The following is a 6,262-nucleotide window of genomic DNA, read 5'->3' on the forward strand; positions in this document are numbered from 1 at the left end:
ACGCCTTTACAGTTTCAATACTCTACTGAAGTTATTGTTTGATGTAGCTAAGCTGCTACGGCGTTGTCACAGTGCCGCTTTTTATTTTTTATTTTGTGTGCGTGTTTTTTTACCGTAGTACTTAACTCGAAAGTTGATGTAAATTTTATTTGTCATAAAATTATAAAAATATATATTTTTTTTAATTTACACCTCCAAAAACCCAAAGGACAAAGGATTCGTTAATATTTTATACAAATGAGTTATAGACAAAAATGATTTTAGTTTGTATCGAATCACAGTTCCATCAGTAGTATGGAACTACTACTGATGGAACTGTGATTTCCATCACTAACCCTTTTAAAATTACCCTATTAAAAATAATGGATTTTTTTGGTGTGTCAAACCACACCGAACATGGTGTGCTTATTTTATATTATTCAAAAAAAATAATTTTTTTCTTGTTTGCAACTTTTTACAAGAGGTTAATTAAGTTTAAAGTTAGTCCGCAAAGCGGCGTTTGGTCCGGGAAATCTTCGGAACGGCTGGACCTATGTTGACTGTTCATTTATGGGATGGCAGCTTATGCATGCGGACTTATTAGGCCACAGTTTTTTTAAATTCTTCTCTGACAAAGTAACCTTGACCGCTAATATAAATAATATTTTTTTTTCTTTTTTTTTCTTGAGTTCAAAGTAAATAAACTAATCGAGCAAATGCGAAACTTCTCAATTAGGTAAACGGATTCGCTTCGCTCGTCTTTGATTGTTGAATTATATTGCTTCGGATACTTTAAAACCAACCAAACCTAAGTGTTCAGTGTTTTACACTAATGCGAAGCGGCTCTTAAAAATTAACATCATTACCACCAAAGATGATTGCTAAAATATCGTTTTGATGTTTTCATTTTCATATAATAAATAAACCAATGAGGAAAGATTGATTTTATTTTATAAGATTTAAATTCAATCTCCCTCTGGCGCAACATATCTAAGTGTATTATGAGGTCGGCGTCGCATTGCCTCGCTCAACTTCCTTCGTCCATCTATTCACTCCCTTTATACAATTACAAAATTAAGTTGGTTTTCTTTCATGATTTCTCCACCGATAGCTTACAGGCTGGGTATTGGCATATCCAGCCACTAATAAAGATGTCAAAAAGTCATATTGTCCGAACGATAAGAAATCGACTTCGAAACGCTTGATTGATAGTTTGTAACTCCGTTTCACATTTTGTTATGAGTTTTAATATAACACAAAAGACTATTAGTAGAATCCGTTTATGCGGCACACGTGACGCATACAAAAATAGTTTGGCAGATAACGAACTATTAAAATAAAGTGCGTCATAACAAAAGTGGGAGCGAAGTGCGAAGGAAGGACGAGAGCAGGCGCCAGGACATGCGCCGCGCGAGACACTACGGCGCCACGGGCCCACATGCAGTCGGCAGCGGCTAACCCAATTATCGCATAACGGACACGATAAAGAAAAATAACAAACCCACGATTTCACCGACATCTAATTATAGCGCGCTATTTGCGTGTGCGCGGGCGCGGGCGGTGGCGGGTGCGCGGGCGCATAGCTCGGCCGCGGCGTCAGGACTATTCCCGGCCGTCAGCTGACGAGCGCGTAAACACCACGCGGCCGATTGACGTGCAACGCGAACAATCGACTCTTCAGCAGGTGAATCACACCACCGAAACGTCCCAGCTGGGATCGCTCTAAAATTAACTTGACTACTTTTGGTTCGGAGTTCGGAGGCGGGGTTCTATTTCTGAACGTTACCTCAATGCGCGTTGTCTATTTGTAACGTGCGGGTGTTTCATCTCGTCTACATTTTTATACGATATCACGAACGTCATTAGCTGTGCTTCTAGAGGAATCATTAATTTTATCGACTTGTACAAGTTATTTTGACGATTTATTTAGTGCGTAAACTTTTGAAATGGATGAGGCTATATATGTTATTTCCGTAGCTTATCGGTTAAAGAACCAATTCTGAGTGGTTTACGAATCCATCCAAAATGTTTAATTTCTACTGTTTACATGTAGCTTACTTTAGTGTCGATTACCTTATAATCAAAAACTAAATTTAGGTACCTGACATTTACAATAGATTAATCGAGGGTATCTCATGCAAGTAGAGTGTCAGAAATGTCATGTCTTAGTAGTTATAGAGTGGCAGAGCTACAACCTACAGGCCCGAAGTGTTTACTATTTGCTACGAGTAGCGTCGCCACCGTACGGTCGGCTTCCCACGGCCGAGAGACACTTATTGGTGGGTAGACGTCTCAGACGGGGACTTTCGCACGCACCGCAACTGAATTGACTATTAATATTATCCACTGACATTTAATAGGTTTCACATCGTAATTTGATCTTGTCAGCAATTGAAATTGTCAAGAATTTACAAGAGATCGTTTCAATGACATCAATGATGGCTATGTTTATAAACAAAACAGATACATTATTAAATATGTGATATAGGTAATTGAATGGCAATATGAATGATATTTATAGATATATTTACATTTAGCAATTACCAACAAATAAGGTCATCTAAACCTATTTTTCAGCCTTGAACAAGGTGTCCTCTTTTGGAGACTGATATTTGATCTAGACAGATTAAACTTTACTAGCGCATAGCGCGAGATTTCTAAAGCACTCTTTTTACCATGCCTTGAAGGGGGCACAGGTTTATGTGAGATTTTGAAATTCGTAGCGCCCTTTATGTCCAGCACCCCGGATGGTCATTCAAACTCGCGGTACTCTAAATCCGGCGATGAATGTGAGATAATATTTAAATTTTGAGGTGTTTCAATAAAAGCCTATAGTTAGTACTATCAATTTGATAGATTATAAACAGTGTAAACGTACGCTAATGCATAGAAAGTGATATCAAAATAACTATCAGGTCGTTTGGCGAGGTGGCGAGGCTAGGGAAGCGCTAATAATAATCACATTGCAAATGCAATCCGAGGTGACGATGCTCTATTGATAAATATAGCTTTGATGAATGTACTTCAATGAATATCATCTCTAGAGTCATTAACGGTGAGATACGCGTGATACATTTCACTGCCGCATGATTTATGACACAGTTAGAACTGCGACCTAGTAATGTTATTAATCTATACAGCCCTAGTTTGTAACTCGATTCGTGTAGATCACTTTTAAATTCTATGTCTATCTTCTGACTGTATTTGTAACTATAAAACTGAAGACAGGCGTCAAGTTGAATCAATTCCGCGTTTTGTCTGATACGTGTGTGCTAGCGGCCTTTTTTGGTCCTTTTTTAAGTTTGAGTAAAAGTTTAAGGTAAAATAAGTTATAAGTTTTTTTCACTCCTATTTACAATTATGCCGATATTGTGAAAGCTGAAAACGATACGTCGAATCCCGATGACCGATAACTCTCTGCTAAAATGGCATGACGTGACGTGATTAGCGCGGCTCATCGGTCAAGCGTGCGACGTGACGCCGGCTGAGGCGCGTCACGTCGCTGTCACGCTTATAATTACACGGACACTCGAAAAGTAATCTCGAAACACATACATCAGCCCATGACGTGGGTCGCGCTCGAAAAAGCTTGCAAATGTTTATCTTGCCACATTTAGAATCTATGTAATCGAAGCGGCGACGTAACCGCTCTTACGTAGTTGACGTACAGAGCATTGCACGAACCGGCGCATGACCAGAGATAAACTGCGCAAACGAAAGGGAAATTCTTCCCTAGTAAATTATTCGTTTCCAAATAAAGTCTTTCTTTTGTATTTAAACGATGAAAAATCCATATTAACGGAAGCATTTTTTCTGAATTGGCTATAACAATATTTCGACGATTTTTGACGACGACTATACCGAATTTAATGTGTTTATCTTTATCATATCTAATTCAGTACCTTACTTGTATGAAGCATTGAAGCCGCAGAAGTACATAATTTAAATATCGCCTAATGCGATATAAGTAGTGTTTTACTAAAGTTCGTGTGTAGGGCGTAGCATTTTTCGACCACATCACCCTAACATCAATGGGCTTGTCACTAAAATTTGTGTGAAAGCATTCCTCTCGACTTCAACCAAAGTTATTTGTCAGTGCATTTTCCGAACGATTGAATCGCTGCACAAATCTCATACATCACGATGATTTCTTGTTTTCGTGCATAGCGCATATTAAGTGGTTAACTGATTCAATTTAAAAAATTACTTATATGTATTAAAGCAAAAATCGCCCTTACTTTACTTAAGGACAGTAATCGAGCGTAATGAATTACCGGCGGGAGTGAAACAGGGTGGTCAGTGGCGTGACGTGACGCGGTTATCATCCCCACAACCCCCTACCCCCACCCGTATTAAGTATTCGTGACGCACGAACGCCGCTCCTCCGAACACATTTCAGCTGACACTTGCTTATTGTCAACAATATATAAATTACACTCCAGTATACCCAAGTCGAAATAATTCAATTTCTATAAAACTATACATACAAACATGCCATCTAATGTTAAGTTACTTGCGATTTTAATTTGCATAGCAACTGTAACATTTACAATAGATTTGTGAAGAAAATGTGAACGTAACAAGCTTTACACAGACAAATATTTTCCTCATCAACAATGCCTAAATAATGCCCGTTTCGTTTAAAACAGTTAATTAAAATTACTAAATAGATCACAAGATCTCACAGGTTATGACAAACAAGCTTTGTAGATCGAAAGCTCATTTTTAAAACGTTAAGAAAGTTGTTATAATAGTACAGAAATAAGTGAATGTAGGTTTCTGTTACTGAAAAGCTTTACTTATTATTACAGGTGCGCAATGTTAGTACGTAAAAGGTTAGAAGCGAATGCTTTACGTACACAAAGAGTCAACAAGTCGTCAGCTGCTCCAACGGTTGCGTCAATAAAGACAATCGCACTTTTATCACTGGAGCTTATGAAGATAACGTGAAAGTGTGAACGTATTTGTGCTCGATTATCAATTGCTATGACGTCAAGTGACAAAAATTAGTTTTGCGGAAAAGTCCTGGGCGGCTTGCGTCAACCGACACCTGTGGCTCTAAGCGAGCTGGCCTTGCGCGCGGCCACGGCCGGGGCCGGTGCGGATCGATGCCGATGACGTACGGCCTCATTCATAAACGGGGAGCGGCCCCATCCCCCTCGCCGCTCTCAACCTTCACCCCCATATTGCCCCACACCACGGCTTCGTTTTCCGTGAACCGGTGGGAAATTCATGAATGGCGCACACACCACCGCCGACTGTTTACACTCTGCGGCCGCACACATGGACAACTCAAATGTCAAAGGCACATCGCTCGCTTGAATAACAGTTCGTGTAGAGACGAATAAAGAAGAGATAATGCGGGCGGAAAAGATCAAGAAGCTTCAGTAAATATGTATAGGGTTTTATTAATTTAAAGGTGCTTTTATGTTTTGTTTAATTAGTTCCGTTGAACTCTATAGCAGACACGCTTAATACGCGAAGTTAAATTAAGAGCATTTCCTTTTCCCGTTTGTGTGTTACAAGCATTAAGTTTTGCTGCGAATGCGGTTTGCTTTGGCAGTGTACTACAGGCTTAAGAATGCGAGTGTCAGTGTCGAATGTTACTTGAACATGTGGTTTCTAGACTAAACTAAACGATGATACAAATAGGCGAGCACAAAGAAGCAAAACAAAATTATTATCGATGCAACCAACACCGTAGGGTAGCCAGAAATTTGTTAAGCAACGGACAGAGTAAAAAAGCATCAAGTAAATTTTAATCCAAAGTTATTAACAGTAAAAAGTTATTTTATAAATCGTCTAGCAATTAAAATATTGCAATAAAAATTTCCAGATCTTTAGCGTTAATGTTTAACTATAATATATTAAATAGTCATATCTAGTTTCCTGTAATAGACCAATTTGTAGAGTTGTTTTTCTGAATTTATATTTAACAGTTTACAAAATGCGTTTGTGGTGCAATTGCTGCATTTAAAAACAACTTCATAGAGGTATAATTTCTCTAGACTGAAACGGGAATGTCCGTAACATAACTGAATCATGGCGACTGGGATGTGCAGGCGCAGGAATGGCGCGGGCCGCGTGGGCGCGCCGCGATTTGACACGCGCCTGTGACACTTGCATTTGCAATCAGCGATTGAAACCATTGACTCGACTATTTCATATTTCTACACTTATTTCGAATGCATAAATACTATTATAATAATAATTTTGCATTGAAATTACATGGCATTAAAAGTGATTCAATTGACTTCGATCAATAAATTTTCTTCGTAATGAA

Source organism: Papilio xuthus, unplaced genomic scaffold, assembly GCF_000836235.2.
Source record: "Papilio xuthus unplaced genomic scaffold, Pxut_1.1 DF826933.1, whole genome shotgun sequence".
NCBI classification, from domain to species: domain Eukaryota; kingdom Metazoa; phylum Arthropoda; class Insecta; order Lepidoptera; family Papilionidae; genus Papilio; species Papilio xuthus.